This window comes from Rhagoletis zephyria, unplaced genomic scaffold (assembly GCF_001687245.7).
Source record: "Rhagoletis zephyria isolate East Lansing unplaced genomic scaffold, Rhagoletis_zephyria_1.1 Rzeph_scaffold_01580, whole genome shotgun sequence".
Taxonomy (NCBI): domain Eukaryota; kingdom Metazoa; phylum Arthropoda; class Insecta; order Diptera; family Tephritidae; genus Rhagoletis; species Rhagoletis zephyria.
In genome coordinates, this window is record NW_016158664.1 from 95,765 (window position 1) to 117,548 (window position 21,784).

At 37.3% G+C, this 21,784-nt stretch overlaps 1 protein-coding gene across 1 annotated transcript in view; it reads right to left on the reverse strand.

Annotated features, from left to right (window-relative positions):
* Window positions 1-19,024, reverse strand: part of LOC108364517 (protein rhomboid-like) — a 65,733-nt gene extending 46,709 nt beyond the window's left edge. Inside the window, exon 1 of the mRNA XM_017618219.1 lies at window positions 18,889-19,024. The gene's annotated coding sequence lies outside the window, so the exon portion shown is untranslated. The remainder of the gene's footprint in view (window positions 1-18,888) is intronic.
* Between the last annotated feature and the right edge of the window lie 2,760 nt (window positions 19,025-21,784).

A 21,784-nucleotide genomic window follows, 5' to 3' on the forward strand; every position in this document is an offset into this window, starting at 1 on the left:
AAAAAAGTTACGCGAATTTGCAGAAATCGGTCGTCAACACTATTTTCGAAATTATTTAGCCGGCATAATTTTCAAGTCGATCATACTCTACATATTTGAATGTACTGATAAAATCTTCTGCTTAAAAAAATATTTCTAGTGATCAGGTGGCATCAATCTGATGAAATGTCATAATTTTATTTAAAGTCAAATGGCTAACAACACAACGAATGTCATTAAATGGAACTATCTTCCTTTTTTGAATCATGGAATAAACTGAATTTTGATTGAACAATAATGGAAATTCATGAAAGAAAATTTACAAAGAAAAAAAAAAACAGTTGAAAGACATTGTGCCTATTCAAGTGCATGAGAGCGCATGTACATCAGGGTGGTCAAAAAAAAATTATGTCGAAATGTTATAGCTTTCACCCCTAATATTGTTCTATACCAAAAAAATATACCCTGTTTCTATTTAGAAGTCAAAAAAAAATATGTAGATGTCGCTCAAAGCGCTAAAAGTTTTCCATGCATTTTATATAAGAAAAAATGTTTACATATGTAAAAATGCTAAAAAATTATTGAAAATCAATATTTCCGATCGAAAATATCTGTTTTTATTTAGTAGACTTGCAATAAAGATTTCTGGGTCCTTTGAAAGGGCGTACTTTGGCTTTAATCAGTTCAATTTTATCACAAATTCAGCTTTAGTGTCGTTGGACCATGTCAAAATCGAATTTTTCAGTCACTGTTTGTAACTTATTAACTAAATTAATTTATAGTCTTCAAAACTTATCCATAAATCAATAGCAGATATTGATTTTTATCAAAATTTATCTAAACCATTATCTGCATATATATCTGTTCATAGCATATTATTATTATATTATTCTAGCAGATCAAAAATAGTTCAAATATAAGTTCATTATGCATGTAGTATTGTAATAAGTATGTACTGGTTTCCTTGTACTGACATAGATTCTACATAAATCCAAAGAGGTACACCTGCAATTGGTAACAGCATTTGATACGAAAACAGCTGATGAAGCCAAATGTGTTTGTTTCACATTTTTATGAACTTAACGGATTTAAAAGTTCTCCGTCTTTAACAAAAACAGCAATAAAATCCAGTTTTCGCGCTGCACCCACAATTTCTACTAGCACACTTGGCTTTTCATAACGTCAATGTCGCACAGTGTAACATTCTCATATAGTGAGTAGCCAAAAGTAGAAAGAAGTGTTGGAGATCAATAACATTTTCTTCGAAGCGTTTTTAGGAATAGTATAATGAAAAAAATTAAAAATTGTAGGAAAATGTACTCGTAAACTCAAGTTTGAAAGCTATCTGTTTGCATAAATAAGATAGAACTAAACAGCAGAAAATAATATTTACTTTACTTAAATGTAAAATTATTAAGAGAGACAAATCGATATGATGTTCAAAAAGCGTAGTAGTAGTATATATACGGTGACCGTTCGTCCGGATTTTGGCGGGACAGTACCGATTTTAAGAAATTTGTCCAGCTGAATATATTTTAAAAGTCGGGACGTAAAAGTCATATTTGTACCGATTAAGTGCCGATTTTCTGTGTTTTCTTTTTTAATTTTGGACCACCTTTACCGATTTCTATAATAATTTTTTTTTAAGGAAAGGTGGTACCTCAGAGTTGGACCCATACTAATTTGGTTTAGGTTCGATCATTGTATTATTAAGAAATTAACGTTTATCTTAAATTTTTATATTAGAATTGAAGTCGGTTTTGTGTTTTGCTTAAAAATCACTTCATAATTATTTGTTCAGTTTTTTTTGTTTTTTTATTGAAATGATTCTTGAATTTAGTGAAATTATAAATTATACTAATTCCCCTCCCTTTGGAGTGCAATGGGGTATAGTCATTGCGCTGGGTATGCAGTTACAGTTGCATGGCTATACTCAATCCCGACTCTTGCGTCCTCGTTCGCGCACTCTGGGCAACGTGAGCAACCCATGTGCGAGATGCGGTAACCAATCCGAGTGGAGCCTTGGGTCACGGCAGAAAGAGAGGGAGCTTCGGTGGGGCCACTCTGACTTATTCGGTTTAAGGGCTCACTGAAGTCTGCAGCGTCTGTTCACCAGTAGGTGCGGCTGCAAGCGGGTGTCTGCTTGGAGCAAGCGGCTCGCTATATAAACGTGTATTTGGTTGCGAAACCACCCCCGTCCCAGCAATGGGTTGTGCGCTGGGCTTGGGACCCGCCACGTAAAAACCACTTCCAGTGAAGAAGCAAGGCAAAGCCTCGGATGAGACCCCCCCTTATGATGACGACCACGGCAAACGTTTAAAGGACTACGATTTGAGGGCATGCACCTGGAATGTCCGGACCCTTAATGGGGAAGGTGCCTCTGCCCGGCTGGTTGATGTCCTCGTAAGGACAAAAGCTGACATCACCGCCATCCAAGAAATGCGTTGGACGGGGCAAGGCAAACAATGTCTGGGGCCTTGCGACGTCTACTACAGCTGCCATGTAAAGGAGCGCAAATTCGGAGTTGGATTTGTGGTGGGAGAGAGACTCCGTCGCCGAGTACTGTCGTTCACCCCGGTGGACGAGCGTCTAGCCACAATCCGCATCAAAGCGAGATTCTTCAACATCTCGCTCATCTGCGCCCATGCCCCGACGGAAGAGAAGGATGAGGCATCCAAGGATCTCTTCTATGAGCGCTTGGAGCGCACGTACGAGCGCTGCCCCCGTCATGATATCAAAATCGTGCTTGGCGACTTCAATGCCAGGGTGGGCAAAGAAGGGATCTTTGGAACCACCGTCGGAAAATTCAGCCTCCACGACGAAACGTCCGACAACGGATTGAGGCTGATCGACTTCGCCGGGGCCCGAAACATGGTAGTATGCAGTACTAGGTTCAAGCATAAAAAGATCCATCAAGCTACCTGGCTGTCTCCGGATCGAAAAACGAGAAACCAAATCGATCATGTTGTGATAGACGGAAGGCACGCTTCCAGTGTTTTAGACGTACGCACACTCCGAGGCCCAAACATCGACTCGGACCACTATCTTGTTGCAGCCAAGATACGCACCCGCCTCTGTGCAGCAAAAAATGTGCGCCCAAATATGCAAGGAAAGCTTAACGTCGAAAAGCTGCAATCACAACAGACAGCCAGCGCTTTCGCTACTCGACTCTCACACCTGCTCTCAGAGAGCACTCTTCAACAAACCGACATATGCGAGCAGTGGAACCACATTTCCCGCTCATTAAGTACCGCCGCCGAAGAAGTAGTCGGATTTCAGCGAGCCCGAAAGAACAACTGGTACGATGAGGAGTGTCAGGAAGCTGCAGAGAAAAAAGATGCCGCCTACAGGGCCACGCTGCGATCGGGCGCAACGCGCGCTATGTGGGACCGCTATAGGGATCTGAAGAGGGAAGCGAGACGTATTTGCCGCAACAAGAAGAGAGAGGCAGAAATACGTGAGTGCGAAGAGCTTGAAATGCTGGCCGACAGGAGGAATGCCCGAAAATTTTACCAGAGAGTTAGGCGACTTACGGAAGGTTTAAAGACCGGGGCGCACTCCTGTAAGAACAATAATGGCGACCTAGTAACTGATGTCCAGAGCGTACTTAAATTATGGAGGGAACACTTTTCCGCCCTACTAAATGGCAGCAGCACAGAAAGTTGTGGAGAAGAAGAACCCGAGCCCGCAGTCGATGATGACGGAGTCGACGTTCCACCGCCTGACTATGACGAGGTACGTATAGCAATAACGCGGCTGAAAAACAACAAAGCCGCTGGAGCTGACAGCCTGCCAGCTGAGCTATTCAAGTACGGCGGCGAGGAGTTGATAAGGTGCATGCATCAACTCTTGTGCAGAATATGGTCAGATGAACGCATGCCCGACGACTGGAATTTAAGTGTGCTCTGCCCAATCCACAAGAAAGGTGACCCCGCCATTCGCGCCAACTACCGCGGGATCAGCCTTCTAAGCATAGGTTACAAGGTCTTATCGAGCGTATTGTGTGAAAGACTGAAGCCCACCGTCAATGAACTGATTGGGCCTTATCAGTGTGGCTTTAGACCTGGCAAATCCACCATAGACCAGGTATTCACAATACGCCAAATCTTGGAAAAGACCCGCGAGAAAAGGATCGACACTCACCACCTATTTGTCGACTTTAAAGCCGCTTTTGACAGCACTAAAAGGAGTTGCCTATACGCCGCTATGTCTGAATTTGGCATCCCCTCAAAACTCATACGGCTGTGTAAAATGACGTTGAGCAATACCACCAGCTCCGTCAGAATTGGAAAAGACCTCTCCGAGCCGTTCGCCACAAAACGGGGTTTCAGACAGGGCGTCTCCCTGTCATGTGACTTCTTTAATCTGATGTTGGAGAAGATAATAAGAGCTGCAGAACTGAACCGCTCAGGAACAATTTACTACAAGAGCGTGCAATTGCTGGCTTATGCCGATGACATCGACATCATCGGTAACAAAAACCGCGAAGTCTGTTCTGCCTTTTCCAAGTTGGATAGGGAAGCAAAGCGCATGGGTCTGGTGGTAAACGAGGACAAGACGAAGTATCTCCTGTCATCAAACAAACAGTCAGCACATTCGCGCCTTGGCACCCACGTCACTGTTGACAGTTACAATTTCGAGAAAGTAGAGAATTTCGTTTACTTGGGAACCAGCATTAACACCGATAATAATGTCAGCATTGAAATCCAACGTAGAATCACTCTTGCCAACAAGTGCTACTTTGGACTGAGTAGGCAATTCAGGAGTAAAGTCCTCTCTCGACGTACGAAAACCACGCTCTATAAGTCACTCATCATGCCCGTGCTGGTATATGGCGCAGAAGCATGGACAATGACAACATCCGATGAGGCGGCTCTTGGAGTGTTTGAGAGAAAGATTTTGCGGAAGATTTACGGGCCTTTACGCGTTGGCGACGGCGAGTACCGCAGACGATGGAACGATGAGCTGTATGAGCTTTACAACGATATGGACATAGTGCAGCGAATTAAAATACAGCGGCTCCGCTGGCTTGGTCATGTCGTTCGAATGGACACCGACGCTCCAGCTCTGAAAGTATTCAACTCGGAACCCGCTGGTGGTAGCAGAGGAAGAGGGAGGCCCCCACTGCGATGGAAAGATCAGGTGGAGAAGGACTTGGCTTCACTTGGCGTTTCCAATTGGCGTCAGTTGGCACAGAGGAGAAACGACTGGCGTGCTTTGCTGAACTCGGCCAAAATCGCTTAGGCGGTTACAGCGCCAAAAAAGAAGAAGAAGAAGAAGAAGAATTCCCTCAAAGTGGCGAAAATATAAATCCTTTGGCGAATACTTTATGTTTAAATATTATTTTACTATGAAAGTATAGCTCGTCATCCAACAAACATCATGTACGTCAAAGTTTGAAACTTTACACAAAAATTAGAAAAATTCGACAGATATTTATCAAAATTTTGAGCTCTTTCATTAGATTTCTCAGCGCCATTCTGAGTATGCAGTTTTGTAGCCCATTCATTTCAAAGTGAGAACTCTAGGTAGCTTGGACTTATCGTAGATGTTTTGGTAATTTTTTTTTTTGTGGAAGTTGTTGCTAATTTTCTCTATACAAAAAATTTTTGAACATACTTTGTATGGAGGAAATTGCGCGAAAAAAAATTTCCGAAAATCAACGGTTAGACCAAGCTACTACAATTTTGCACTTTTTTATACAAAAATTTAATGCGCTACAAAACTGCATACTCAAAAAAATTCTGGAAAATCTAATTAAAATATTTAAAATTTTGATCAGCATTTGTTTAAATTCGTCGAATTTTTATGAATGTTTTACAAAGTTTCAAATTTGTATTGACATATTTTTTTAGATTGTAAGTTATATTTTCATTTTTCTGTCGATTGGCATTAAAAACTTACCGAATTTGCCAACTTCATTTTTACTATTTTTAGCCACACTAGCTACACTGTGTGTTGCGACACGATACGGATTTCTTATACGTATTCGCGGGTGGCGATTCTTAGGTAATTTCCACATTAGACATGCATACTGCTTAAGATATAAATAAATGAATAAATGGAATATGTGTAGGTACATATGTATGTCAGCGTTATTGACGTGACATTGGCGGAGACGGAGGCGGATGTGGCGATTGATTGAGTCACATTCTGCACATTCGTTTGTCTACGCTTTAGCGGATTGTTATTAGAAATACAATCCCCCACGTTTATCGGAGTTCGCAATAGGAAATTTTTTAAATATGTACCAGCAACATATGTATGTATGTATGTATCTTTGTAAAATAGTGGGCGATCAAATTTTTATATTGGAACTAATTTTTTGTATGTACCATATCTATTTACCATTGAATATCGAAATATGCTCAATTAGCGTGAAAATAGTTTGCTATTTCTAAACATTTTTTTTGTAATTTGCATTGAACATTTATTAAAGATTGAAAGAAAAATTGATTGAGATAAAGAAAAACTCCACAATATCATAGCAAATATGCGGCAAAGCAGATGAAAAACGCTTTACATGAGAGCAATTTGAAGAATGCGGTATGTATAGAAACATAACGCAGGTCAGCAACAGCAGCAGCAGCAGCAACAACAATAGGCGCTGCAACAACAGACTGAGTTGCGAATTATTGCAGAGAGGAGTGAAGAAGAACATACACAAATATTTATCACAAATATGTAGTAGAATATGCATAGGTTGAAAAAAAAACGTGGAATTGCAATTAAGCTCCATAAAGCAGGGAGTGAATAAATTGGCCAGTGAAAAACAATACCCATGGCAGTGGCAAAAAAAAAACATCAGTGTTGGTACTTTTTTTTTGGAAATTTTAATAAATGTATGAAAAATGGACAGCGAACTAATAAAACAACAATTTAGGAAGTCTTAGTTCGGGCGAAACCGGCGAACTTTTTAAATCGTTATTTTTACCTGTTACTGTTATATGGAAAGTAGGTGCAACTGTTGTCCAATTTCGAAAATTTCCAACTCATTGCTTTTTTGTATCAAGGGACCAAGTTTGGTAGAATTGATACTAATTTAACGCAGTTTTCGTATTTCTTTAATCTGCCGTCATATGGGAGGTGTGCTTGGTTACTATCCGATTTCAAAAATGTGCAACACTTTTCTATATTGGACCAAATGCAACAACTGTACAAAGTTTAATACAAATTTATGGTTTTGAATTTGTGAATGAGCGGATGCTGCGACACGTTGCACTAATATTAGCCTTATTTTTGTGACCGCCTCGATGGAGAAGAGCAAATACGATGATACCAAAGAGTATCTATATAAATGCTTGGAATAAGCACGTTAGCACGATTTCAAAAATGCGCTTGCTGACTTTAGCTCTAGGGTAGGCAAAGAAAGCAAATTTCGTCCAACCGTCCGAAAATTCAGCCTTAATGCAATACCTGCATCCAGTGGTCAAACAACAAAAAAAAAAACAACATCGACATGTTCGCTAACTTGTTACGTTTCGTCCAATCGTAACGAGCAGCCGTCCGAACATAAATATCTTCTCTTCGCACTGCAAGAGCGGAAGTGATTGATTACTTAGTACCACCCACTCAGAAAGAATTGGTATGACGAAGAGTGCCGAATTTAGAACGTTGAAGCTTTCCAAACGGAAGGAGCGAGTGGCAAAAATACTTGATTGCGAAGAGCTTGAAATGCTGGAAGGCAAAAATAAGGCTCAAATATTCTCTCAGAAGATAAGGCAGCCTTCAAGTCCTGTATTGGTTCTTGGCAAGAGACGTCCAAATCACGCTTTATGGATTTATGGACTTTTCCACGAAGGGCAACAAAGATAGCGCCTTTCATGACAAAGACTAATGTACACAGACGAAGCTAAGGTCGCTTCACTGGGTCATATTTACAACAGCAAAGCCTATGAAGCCGACCGAATATCGACTGACTCGTGTCGTATGTTAAGCTGCTAAGCTATGGAGTTAAGACAAAATAACAAGTAATTTTTAGCAAAAAAAAAACCTTACTTTAAAAAAAATATATATATATCTATATATTTCATGATCCAATGATCGGATCTAAACCAAATTAGTATGGGACCACCTCTGAGACACTACCTTTCCGTTGCATTATTGAAATCGGTTGACGTGGTGCAAAGTTATGCGGTAACATACATAAAANTCCTCCTTTTTTGGAAGTCGGTTAAAAATAGGCGCCTCTGAGTAGGGGTATTTTGTCTGACAGCGCTGAGTTAGTAAAAAGTAAGGATAGTTCAACCAGTTAATATAGTCTTTCGCACGGAGCCATTGATAAAGTCAAACTCAACAACAGTGCGGTGTGTGCAGCATTTTTCAGCTTAGGAAATAAGGAACGGATATTGGTCTGGAGGTGATCGAGGACGAGACAAAATATTTCCTAGCGAACTTCGCGATTTTTCATTTGGGCTAAGTGATCTTTCCAAAAATATTCCACACTTCCAATGGACTGCCAGAGAAGTAATCTACTCGTACTTATCAAATAAACTTAAAGCACTCATTGCGCATACATACATATGTACTTACAAACAGAGTTTCTTATTTCATTGACAGCAACAATAACAAACTATTTGTGATCACAGCAGCTTTGTATGAATGATATGAGAAATATGTAAATAAATACCTGATTTCTTGAATGAATTTCAAAGTGGAATGTAAAATCACACCTGCTTCTTCTGTTCATGCCGCGGCGCCGGTGATTATGAAATTCATACAAAATGATTCACTGAGGAATGCAAATTTAAGTCGATTTAAAAGCAAGGTGACGCGATGATGATGATGCTGATGGTGATTAAGACTCTAAAGTGTAAGGTGCAATGCGAAAAATGATGCGCATTGTGGCACTCAAAGCGGTGAAGAAAGCAAATTCCCAATGTTTACAGCGCAAAGTATTTACATACATACATACATACATGCGTACATACATACATACATACATACATACATACATGCGTACGTATTTATGTATTAGCAAATGTAAACAAATACCGGTTCAACGATGACGCTGGGGCGTATTAGTAATATGTATTTACTTGCATATGTACTACCTAAACATAGTATGTATGCACATTAGGGTGGTAAAAAACAACGTAAAGTCGGAATTTTAGTGCTCTTACACCCTGGGACGGTTTTATACCCAAAAAAATATACCCCTGTTTTTTTTATGTGGAAAAAAACGTTTCGTAAAAATGGTACAGAATTCTTGCAAAATCAATATTTTTTATTTTTTATATTTTAGCTTAGCTTCAGGAGACTTCCAGTAATAATACCAAATTATTAATTTAACCATTTTTTAATGTTAACTATTATTTATAGGTCTACAAAAAAACGCAATGGGGGCACCCATAAAAAATCGTTAAGATTAAAAAACTACAAAATAAACAATTGGATATTGTTATTGTAAGTCTCCGATCAAAAAATATTGTTTAATAAGAATTCTATACCATTAGCACGAGAAATTGTTTTTTTCATATAAAATACGTGGAAAACTAAGAGCGACCTCTAAATATGTTTTGATTTAAAAAAAAGGGTCTGTTTTTTGATATAGGACACTCCTATTGGGTGAGAGCATTAAAATTCGGACTTTATTTTCTCACATGTATTTATTTTTTTTTTTTGATCACCCTAATGTACATGCATACACGCAGCAGTGAAAAATTCAAAAACGTGTGAATACTTTCGAAGTTCGAACACCTTGGCATGAATAGCGCGAAAAAGTATGTTTTATATACAATAGACGTCCATACTTACAAAAATAAATATTTGTATAAAATATGTGCTACAATTTTGATAAATGGATAATGACGCAGAAAAACAAATAAACTTACACTTATTAGAGTACATAACTGGAAACATTTTGTGGATTTATAGTCGGCATTTAGCCATAGGTGCGTAGTACGTACATATGTATGTATGTATGTTAGTCGCTTTCGATTATGGCATTGCGAATGACGTTAGTCAGATATGACTGAGCAGCGAAAACCCCCCAGCTAGTTATTTAATTTGTGCTATGAATCAGTCGAAATTGGAATTTAAATAATGGATTTGTTAATGCAGTTATAAATAGAAAGGGCACTAAGAAAGAGATAAAGAAAGAAATATTTAGGTGTTGGGCACTTGCGCATAAAAATTACACTTGTAAAACTCTGTTTACCTTATCGTGAGAGTGAGGTTGAGGCCACAAAATCAGCGGTGAGAGGATTAAAAATAAAACTTATGATATGCTATTGAAGTGGGCACGCAATGGGCGGGCTGTGAGCGGCATTTCTGAATGGTTTAGTGAGAGTCAGACCGAATGCAAGACTCTTCTTTCTTGTGAAATCAAATCGTCATCATTGGTTGTCGAGTTCTTAGAAAAACTAGATACCTTGGCCGCAAACCACAGGATCTTTCTAGGCTGGCTTCCGTGGCTACAAAGGCAAATAACTAAACGAAGAGGCAGAAATGTCTGCCAGGAAGTCTGCAGTAATAACATCAATAGGCCCTGATACCTTCATTGCAATAGGTCAACACACCATCAGAAAATAAGTAACTCAGAGTGCATTTAAACGTAAAATGTGAAGAACAATAGCCTACAATTCTAAAGTGGTACCTCTGCGATCGATCTCGATGCAAACAAACCTTAGTTTATATATAACCTTTTTCCTTCAAACAGTCCTATCAAGACAGTTATCACGTGGGCTTGCTGAAAGACGAGAAGAGTTATGTTACTCCGGTAAGCTGCTTGAGGCCTTTCTTAAGTTCCTGAAAGCACTTACTTATTCTTGGAGCTACTGTAAACCTTGGAAACCATTTGCGCAGATTAATACCTACAACAAGTGTCTGTAAACCAGGCAGTTTATTCGGTTTGGAGACTGTCTTCTCTGTCCAAAGCGGGTAAAATAAGCTTTCGGTTCTAGATAGGACCATGCCAAATTTGGTAGATCTGCTATACACGGTTAATCTGGTAAAACCTAAGTCATTTCGTTAATTACTCCGGAAAAGAGGGTTATTCCATATTCAACCACCACGTCAATTTTGTGCCCATATTAACTCCGGCCGCTGTCACTGAGTGATTAGAGAAACTTACTACCCCTTTAATATCCCTAACTCCCTTTTTAATTTTGTAAATTACAAGCGCCTACACCAAAGAGTTAGAGCACCTTCCTGTGGAGTGGCTCAGTTTGTCTTCTTTGAAATCGTCACTGAACTCCACTCAGCGATCACAGTCTGGCAATTTAAAAGATTTCCAAGGGACAACTAACTGCAACTGAATCCAGACCATCGAATAAGGCCTCTATAGAATCATTATTGAAAGCTTTGCATATGTCGAGAAAAACTCCAATTTTAATTCCCCTTTTCTGTTTTCAACACCACATTTTTTTACGAGGAGGAAACATCGAAAACCAAACCCCGTCAATGTGGGAATTTAGCCCGAACTAAACCTTCTATCGTCTAAGTGCCAATCCCCCGGTACTGCCGTCAGGTATTTCATCGGGAGGTGGTTTGAGCGCGGAGCTCCAGGCTCGTTACAATCCTCTATGTTATTTTAAAATAACATATGAAAACGTACCTTACTCGGGTCCAGCGTTCCAGCGTTGTTGCCATTTCTGCAAGGATATAGTCTTCTCTTCCTGAAATCTCTTCCGTGGAGCCCCTCATAAAGAAGGCGATGTGATTTGACCTGTATTGATCCTGTCCAGATGTAAGAGCATCGATGTTTGGCAGCATTCGTGAAAGTGTATCATAAATCTTCAACGCTCTATGTAACACACATATCCTGCATGCGATCCAAAGCTCAATCTGTCATCTATTATAACCCCAAAGTATTTCAGCTGGCGCACCGATCTGACTGTATGGCCATCCACATTGAATGAGTCCACCTCTTGCGTTTTTTGGCTGCTAATAAGAACCGTTTCAGTTTTTTCAACATATATAAGCCTATAGCGGCTATTCATCGCCATCGCCATGTACGCATTTGGTTCAATATCCTTCACGTATTTAGCCACCACAACCAGCGCTATGTCGTCACTGATTCCAATAATTTCAGTTTCGGTTGGAAGCGGAAGTTTGAGCACACCATTGTACATAATATTCCACACTCTTACACCGAGCACTTAACCTTGAGGTACTTTAGAGAACAGATTGGTCCGGTTATTACAGGAACCGAAAAATGGTTCTAACGGAACTGAAACTTGACGCCAAAAGAACGGAAAAACGATTCCGGATGAACCGAAGCTCAATTTCCAAAGAACCGAAACACTGTTCCGGAAGAACCGAAGCTCGATTTCAAAATAACCGAAAAACGCTTCCTGAAGAACCGAAACTCAATTTCAAAGGAACCGAAAACCGGTTCCGGAAGAACCAAAACTCGATTTTAATAGAACCGAAAACCGGTTCTGGAAGAACCGAAATCGGATTTCAAAAGAACTGAAAACCGGTTCTGAACTGAAACTCGATTCCAGAAGAACCAAAACTCGATTCCAAAAGAACCGAAAAGCGGTTCCAAAAGAATCGAAAGTCGATCCAAAATAACCGAAAAATTGTTCCGGAAGAACCTAAACTCGATTTCAAAGGAACCGAAAACCGGTTCCAGAAGAACCGAAACTCGATTTCAAATGGCCTCAGAATTATCAAAAAAAAGTTAGCGAATGCGCTATGGAAAAAAATTTGATTGTTTTGGTATAAAGTCGAATTATTAAAAATTTTTAACATTGATGAATGAATGTAAAATATGTATTAATTTAACTTCTTTACTTTACTTTACAAACTCTTTAAAATCTTTTGTTAGTTAAATAACCAAAGATAGTTTTTAGACACCCCAATAGATTTCCAAAAATTTACCATAAGCCAAAAAAACGAATCATGTTTTGCATAAGACTAAATCACTAAAACCTTGCTAACTGTTTTCGTAATCTACTTGAGAGGTGTATTGTTGTTGTCGTTGTTGTTATTATTACGCATGCTGCTACATATCAACTTGCTGTTTCTTGTTTTATTGTTTTCGCAACCATAAAACAAACTCATTTAACCTACAAAATTAAGAGCACCTCACATTAAAAATATTTTTATAGCTGATGTTGTTATTTTTGTAGTCTTGTTTTATAAAGCCGGTGGGAATGAGCGTGTGTACATACTTAATACATATGTAGTAAAAGCACGAAAATAAGTAGCTACATATACGCAGCTAAGAAGTGCGGCATTAACACAGCAATATCACATGCCTACTCGAAGGGAGGCAATGTGTCGACAGGTATGCATGTATGTACATATGTTTGTGCATTTGTAAAATTACACTAAGCACAAAAAATGCTTGCTTGTCGCCACAAAAAAAAATAGCGAAAATCAAGGATGAAGCGGAGTTGCTTTATTGCTGTGGGGAGCACTGGAGCACATTCAGCACAAAGCATTCAAATCAAATATGTACATATGTATGTAGTATTTACATGGTAGGCGCACATACAAGTACTCTATACATTGCACAGATATAAACAATACTTAGGCCCCAACAACAAACGAATATGAACTCAAAACATACAAAGACAAAGCAGTTTTGCTAAAAGTGGCTGGCAAGATGAAACATGAACGTACATGTCGACGAGCAGCGAAGGCGGCAACAATAAAAACAGCTACAACAACAAAAAAGAAATAGCATCAACAATTCCATTCAATATGAGTGCAACAAATTCATTCATAAAATAAAATGAAAGACGAAACTCTCTGAGCCAAAACAATGTAGCAGCCACGGCGGCAAACAATAACAATAACAGGCAGCTGATGACCCAGCCAAACAGACGACTCATCCGGGATGACTCCTGTATGAATCGCATAGGAGCAAGCGAGTAATATCACTTGATCGCTTTATTTGGAATTAATTATTGCCTTTTGTTAGAGCATGTCCTATGAGGAAACAAATTCTAGGTACCTTTTAGTACCCGAACGTGTATGAAAAGGGCGTAGTCACTTTTAAAAAATAAAAATAAAAATTTGCGCCAACTGAAATTCGAACCGGGGATCTCAGGTTTGCTGAGTCGGGGACCAATTGATCCACAACTAAACTTGCTAGGGATGAGCCGGCTACTAATTGATCACCACTAATATCCGTGTGAGATTAGTTGCGACAAATCAATACCCAAATGTATCCGAAGGAGACTAATCCTGGAGTACTCTTTTTAAAGATAGGGCGTAAATTTTTTTTGCAGGGCAATACCTGAGTATTTATATTCATATATGTACATCCATACGAGGGGAGGCTGAAAAGTTTTGAACCTAAGCTATCAAAATTGCTGATAGAAATGTGTAAAAATTTTATTTTCCTACATAATCTCTTTCTACTTCAATGCACTTAATTTCTTCTTCACTCGAAAATCTTCGTCCTCGGTGGATTTTCTTCAGATTGGAGAAGAGAAAATAATCACTTGGAGCCAGGTCTGAACTGTCCAGTCCAGTCTCTATCAGGGCACACCTTGCAACTCGGGCAGTGTACACGGGTGCATTGTCTTGCTGAAAGAGAACTCTACTTTCACTCCGAGACAGAATTGTCCATTGTGAGTGCCCTCTTGTGAGTGAGTGTCAGGAGGAGACACGTACCTATATCGAAAGAGTATATTTAAGTCATTATTTTACTGGACTCATTCCCTTTAATATTGCTATGTCCAGGAACCCAGCATAGAGTTGAAACGGCTCAGTGACGTCAGCGTGGTGCGACATCTCCATACAATTCCCGATTTCACTATTCTAGATCCTATTGCGTTTAGAGCTGCCTGGCTGTCCACAAAAATAGTGGCTTTGTCTTCTGTAACTCTACTACAAAGTAGAAGACTAGCCGCCCTCGCTATATCGTAGATCTCCGCTTGGAAGACACTGCAGTCGTTCGGTAAGCGAAAGGACCGGTAGATCCTTCGAGTACACACCGGCTCCACTTTTTAACCGGCAGTGTAGATGGATATACCTACCTCTACTAATGGGTATATTCGTTTTGAAGTCCCAAACAGGCGTAATGTAATCAGTGCTGACTTCTATGTCAGCTTTAATTCCATTTGGCCGACCCCTTTTCATTTCATTCAATATTACTGTTTGTCTAACGGAGTAAGCATTTTCGGCGCTGATCGCGCTCACACCTTTTTCGTGTGCAAATGACTATGCAAAATGTCGCCGATTCTTTCTTTTCATTAGCTGCCACAACTTGATTCGCCGAACTACTAGAGCAAGTTTTTAAAATTTTCCAATATGTATTTTCTTCAGTAACGGCAGTGTTTGGATGCTCTGACCTGAGACGTCTTCCAGCGACTCCGCGCCATGCTTGCATTCTCGGCACCAACGTTTCATGGTGGCAAATGAAGGTCCAGCCTCTCCATACACTATGGACATCTCTTCAAATATTTCCGTCGGCGATTTGTTCTGCTTTGTAAGGAATTTGATGACAGTTATTTACTGAAACCGTTATGGTATTAACGACATGAAGTTCGGTTTTTATTACTACCAAGGATATTAGCAACTAGTGGCACGCAGTGTCCTTCTAAAGCTACTTAGGCTCAAAACTTTTTAGCCTTCCCTCGTAAGTATGTATGTATGTGCCATGCACGGCCGCTCATACTAAGTTGCATATATATATACATATGTACATATGTATGTATGTATGTGTTAATGTCATAATAAAAATGAACTCATAATTCCATTTATAGTTCTAATAAAAATATGCCTTATACAGTGAAGCAATATTACAAGAAATTTTGGAGACAATTAATTGAGTCAAAAGTTGGTTGCCTCCCAACTTCATTCGTAGTAATTTGTCGTTAGAAATTGATGCGAAATCTCCTCACTTCCATCCAAACCGCAAACATGTAACAAATTCAGATATGGAGAAACAAATTTTTCTCACGGCCTACGGAATTCGCTCTCTGACTAAAATGTATACCTGCACAGTCAATCGAGAATGATTGTTTAAATAGCTTCGCGTTGAATCCGCCAATACTTAGAATGTTTGATTTTGTCATGGTAAATACACCGCTGATCTATTTAAAGTGTAAAAAAAGTAATTTGTATGAATATTGGTTAGTTAAACTAAAACCATTGTTGTTCTATTTGGCTCTGTTGCGACCATAGCTTTCAACTAGAGATGCAGCTACGGCAATAGGGGCCCCGCTCTACATGCATCCATAAAACTTCGGAACTTTGTACCATACCCTGATTAGCCAATTCACATCAGTCATGAAGTTTTCTGCATAATCACTGAGCACTGGAACACAAGTTAGCCTGACTTGGAAGCATTTAAAAACTGCAGGGAAAGAGGTTAGGCATTCCCCTACTAGTTTCGATCGCATCACAAACTATCCCTGAGCTCTGAATGTCGCTTGGGTTCAAAGCAAATATTTACTCTTCTAATCGGTATTAGACTTGTACATACGTGACCAATCAACAACTTCGTTTCCTCAGATATTAAGTCGAAATTTCCAAAGATTACCGAATGCTCATAAACTGGGTTAAATGAGAAACCACTGCTTCTTAGCCTGATAGGGCAGCGGACATTGGCGCTAAGCATGGCGTTAACGGCTAGAGTATGTTTGATTCGGTGTGCCCCACCAACCGAATTAGTTAGCAAAGAACTTGACATATCAAGTTCGCGAGTACAAAATCGTGTTATTGGAAAACTTCCAAAAAGAAACTTCCCATTTTGAGTTCACTTCTAAACTCGGTCAGCTCAATCACTCAAATCGAATTCACAACAAAACGATGTTAAACACCCACATTCTCTACGCTTATTGGCAGTTATTCAGTCAAATGAATCATCACAGTGGAAAGAACGTATGGGTAAATCCATGTCAAATCGACAAAGCTAACGTTTTTTGATTTAGGTGATTCGAATTTTTTTTTTAATACATATTATAAAACGAAGATCTACCAAAGGAAAGATATTAAAAAAAAATTAAAGCCATGTAAAATTCTAAATTTTCAAGTTTAGTTTTCAAATATGTATTTCAAAAACTATTATACATAGTTACAAAAATAATTCTGGTCTCGTTTTAAAGGTGATATTTTGGGCTATATAAAAAAATGTTAAAAAAAAAAAATAATGAAAAAAATTAAAAAATTTTGAAAATTAAAAATCGTAAACGAAGAAACCTGTAAAAATTTGTTTGCTAATTTTTATTAGACAATACCTTCAACTTTAAAAGATGTTGACATTTTCAAAAAGGCAATGTTTTTTAATATATGGATTTTTGAACTATAATTTTTTTTTTTTGAAAACTCCAAATAAAGTTATGTTAAGGAATTTTTATTTAGTTTAAATTTATTTTGGATCCAAATTTTGCAAATGTTTTTTTTTTCAAATTTCAAAGCTCTTAAAAAAAAACTGGAAAACCTCTGGATTCTCTACGATCAGTGAAAGTATTATGTATAAAAAATTGTGGCAAAAATGAATACAAAAAAAAAATGTATTAAAAAAAGCATGCTATATTTAAACAAATACGCATGTGAAAGAGCACCAACCCAACTCATATTAACATCTTTAAAAAACTGGAAAACTTCACTATGTTCTACGATCAGTGAGAGGTGTCGTATATTATTTTTTTTTTAATTTTGTATTTTTATACCCGAGCGCACTTGTGCACAACGATATATTAATTTTGTTCACATAACGGTTGTTTGTAACAGCCAAAACGAATCGAGATAGATATAGACAAATGTATACATAAATGATCAGGATGAAAAAAGAAATCGATTAAGCCATGTCTGTCTGTCCGTCCGTCTGTCCGTCTGTCCGTCTGTCCGTGTACACGATAACTCGAGCAAAAATTGAGATATCTCAACGAAATTTGGTATGTAGGTTTCCCTTAATCCAAGGTAGGTTGGTATTGAAAATGGGCGAAATCGGACTTTAACCACGCCCACTTCCCATATAACGGTAATTTCCAGAAATACGAAAACTGCGATATTTTAGTAACTACTGAAGATAATTCACTCAAAATTGATATTTACAATAATTTTTAGACGAAAAATAAGAATATTATAAATTTTTGGAAAATGGGCGTAGCCACGCCCACTTATGGTTACATGTGTATATCTTGGTAACCGCTGCACCAATTTCTTCCAAACTTGGCACAGTTGTTGGCCTTGGTACAGCATAAAAAATCGCCGAAACTTTTTAAAATCGGACAATAACCACGCCCACATCCCATATAACGGTAATTTAGAGAAATACAAAATCTTCGATAAATCAGTAAATATTGAAGCTAATTTATTCAAAATTGATGCTTGCAACAATTCTTTACCAAGAAATACGTTTATGGTAAAATTTTGGAAAATGGGCGTGGCACCGCCCACTTATGATCACATATAAGTATATCGGTAACCGTTCTACCAATTTGTACCAAACTCGGTGTGGTTATTGTACTTGCCACATGTAAGCAAAACGTTGAAAATTATTGAAATCGGACTAAAATAACGGCCGCTTCTCATATAACGGTAAATTTCAGAAATGCTTGAAACTTCAATATTTCGAAATTGAAGGACGCTAATTTACTCAAAATTTTTACCATCTAGCGGAAGGTTTCGGAAAGGTAAAAAAACATATATTTAATACTTGCGCCGGGTATTTAATGTTCGGCTCCGCCCGAACTTAGACTTTCTTACTTGTTTTTTTTTAATTTTGTATTTTTTTTTTTAATATATATTTTTTTTACAGGCCCCAAAATCCCGCTTTAAAACCAGAACCATTTTTGTAACTTAACTAGTCTTTGAGTTACTCAAAAAAATAAAAATTTGCGAAATCCCGAAAAATGTGAAATTGTGAACTTGCGGATAAATTTTTTCCCGTACACTATATCATAAAAGAAAAGTTCTGACCAAAATGCATGCCCATCAAAAATGGTCGATGTGACATGGATTTATCCGGAGTATGTATGTATGTATGTATATACTTACCAAATTTTTTCGGAATGTTGCACAGCCATATACGTAAGTATGCGTGAGTAGTTAGATTTATGTATCAATCTTGTTGGCAAGTTGTTGACGTTGAACTTTATTTAATATTTTTAATACTGATTTTAATTTCATTTAACCTTTTATTGTTTTTGATTCTTTATAAAAAACGTTTTATTTTTGCATTTTGATCATTTATACATATGTAGTAACGAAATATGTTCCACATTTGGAATAATTTTGTTACTAAGCTAAAATGACATATCTATATATGCAAAAACCAAACAAAAAAAAAAAACACCTAGAAAGCATTAGCATACAAAAATACCACGATATGAACTTATTCAAGTATTAAATCAGATATGGCAAGTAAATTGATTTTGAAATATATTCGCTAACTTTTCGGCAATCGATTTGCAAACTTTTACTTTTAAGTTAATGAAGAAAATATCTAAATTACTTGCAAAAGTTTACACATCATTTTATGATGAGCACTGCCTTTTCCAAATTCAGTTTATATACATACATACATATGTAACTTGCCACGCCTGTTGGCACCTTAGGCATCTTATTTATATACGTATTTAATTTTTTCGCTCACATTATTTTATTTAACTTTCAGGCATGATTTCATGCATTTTGTATTCTTGTTTATTTTAACTTGGCAACGCTTCCCAGATGTGACGTCGCCGCTGCTGCCGCCAATGAATTTATGGTGGCCTGATATGTATGCCACAGGCACAGGCACAGCCTCAGCCTCAGCCATTGCCAATAGCACAAAAGTGCGCCGAATTTTCATGTATCGCGAATTTGTAAACCAAATTTTTGGCTAATTCATTTAAATATTTGAACTAGAAAGTGTTTTTAACGAGTGACAAATACCAACAAGACAGCAATAAAAATGTTAAAAATATATCACGCAGAAAGAAATGTTTTTTTTTTTTTGTTGCTTCTTTTTCTTGGCAATACACACGGCTATAAATATGAAGATAAATTTGTATGTAAATATGTTTGTATGTATGTATGTTCAGTGAATACTAGTGCTTATATTTTGTGAACATTTGACGCGCTGCATCTATCAGTTATCACGCGATGTTGTTGACAGATGCTCCTCGCATTAGCTTTTGGGTGGGCACATGTGTCTACATGTCTGTGCACAACATATACGGCCGTACATCCATACATACATACATATGTAGTTGGATATATGTATTTTAGGAACAAATCCGACTTTTTTTACTTTTTTTTGTCAGTTTTTATTTGTATTTCATTTGATTTTAATATTGTAAATTATTTTACTTCATGCATATCTATGTAGACACGGATTTTAATTAAAAGTAATTTGACTCTTTCATTTCGAGTATTTAATTGGATAAGGTTTCAAACGTTGTATTTTGTATTGTATAAGTTGCTTTTAAATTTAATTTCTTTTAACTATTATTATTTTATTTGTGTTGGATTTTTTATTATTGTATTCTGATTATTTTAAATTTTAATATTTTTACAGACTTCAATTTTATGTTATGCTCTTTTACTGAATTTATTTTTTATTTTTATTTACTTTTTGCTAGCCTTTTCCCACGGATAAAAACCCCCGTCAAAACCTTCCATTTTCGAGGTAGTGAGAAAATGGAAATTGGATATACATATTTGTTTCAAGAGTATTGACTTAGAAAACATTGATTTTAATTCGTTTTATAACCATTGGAAGCGTCTTGCAATAAACAGCCTATTCTTATCGCAATAATTTTCCACTTTGATAGAAATCAGGAGACATATTTTAGGTGTTTCATCGAGGTCTATCTGGATGTGTTTTGTTGAAATAAGTCTGAAAATATGTTTTGACACATGTCGTCACTAGACACGAATACAGGCGCGAATTCAAAAGCTGCCCGCGAAAAAAAGACACATAAAAAACTTCAGCGAAGGAAGACTCTTAACATAGTTGACTGGGAAGAAAGACCCGTTAACTTATTTTCGCAGTCAACTATGTTTCCGGGTGTAACAGTAGCGCGCCTTTATTCGTGTCTAGTGATTAGGTGTTTCTCAGTCGTTTTCTGAAATGTCGCATTCTTATCGCCTGGTCAATAGAATGTAACTATTTTGCGCTAATCTGCGCCAAGCAGCTATTTCGATTCATTAAACCCTCGGTAAGTTACAGCTGTTAATGGCAAATGATGCAAATTGGCGAACTTTCAAGCTCGCTTCATTATCATTTAACTGCAATATGTATCAGACTGCCAGACGAAAAGGATTTTAGAAAGATTAAGATCGAAAACACTTTTACTTTTCAAGAGGGTTGCCACCATCTTGAAAAGACGAATGTATGTAGTTAGATTATGCGTATATCATATAGAGTATTATAATATGGGGTCAAGTAAAAGTATTTTAAGACAACTTTAGTTTCAATATATAGGATATTTTTTAAGTATTTTAAAAAGGTTGTCATCTGTTTTATTTTATTTTTCCTTTTTTTTTAAATAAGTACTTTAAGGGCCGTTTTCTGAAGTAACCTTTAACTTTAACGCTCACTTTATATTTAAAGGTTGGATTAAAAATAAAGCTATGTATAAAGTTAAGCATTTCTGTTATCGGTTTTTGACGAATATATGTTTCTTGGTTATAAACCAATTTAAAACCGATAATAAAATGATTTACTTTAGACACAATGATAAATTTTAATGCAACCTTTAAATATAAAGTGAGCTTTAAAGATACAGTTTACTTGAGAAAACGGCCCTAAAAGTGTTGTTATCTGTTTTATTTTATTTTATTTTATTTTTTTTAATTATTTCATATCATTTCATTTCAATTGATTCCGTTTCATTTTATTTTCCTTTTTTTTATTTCATTTTATTTTGTTTTATTTTATTTTATTTTATTTTATTTTACTTTATTT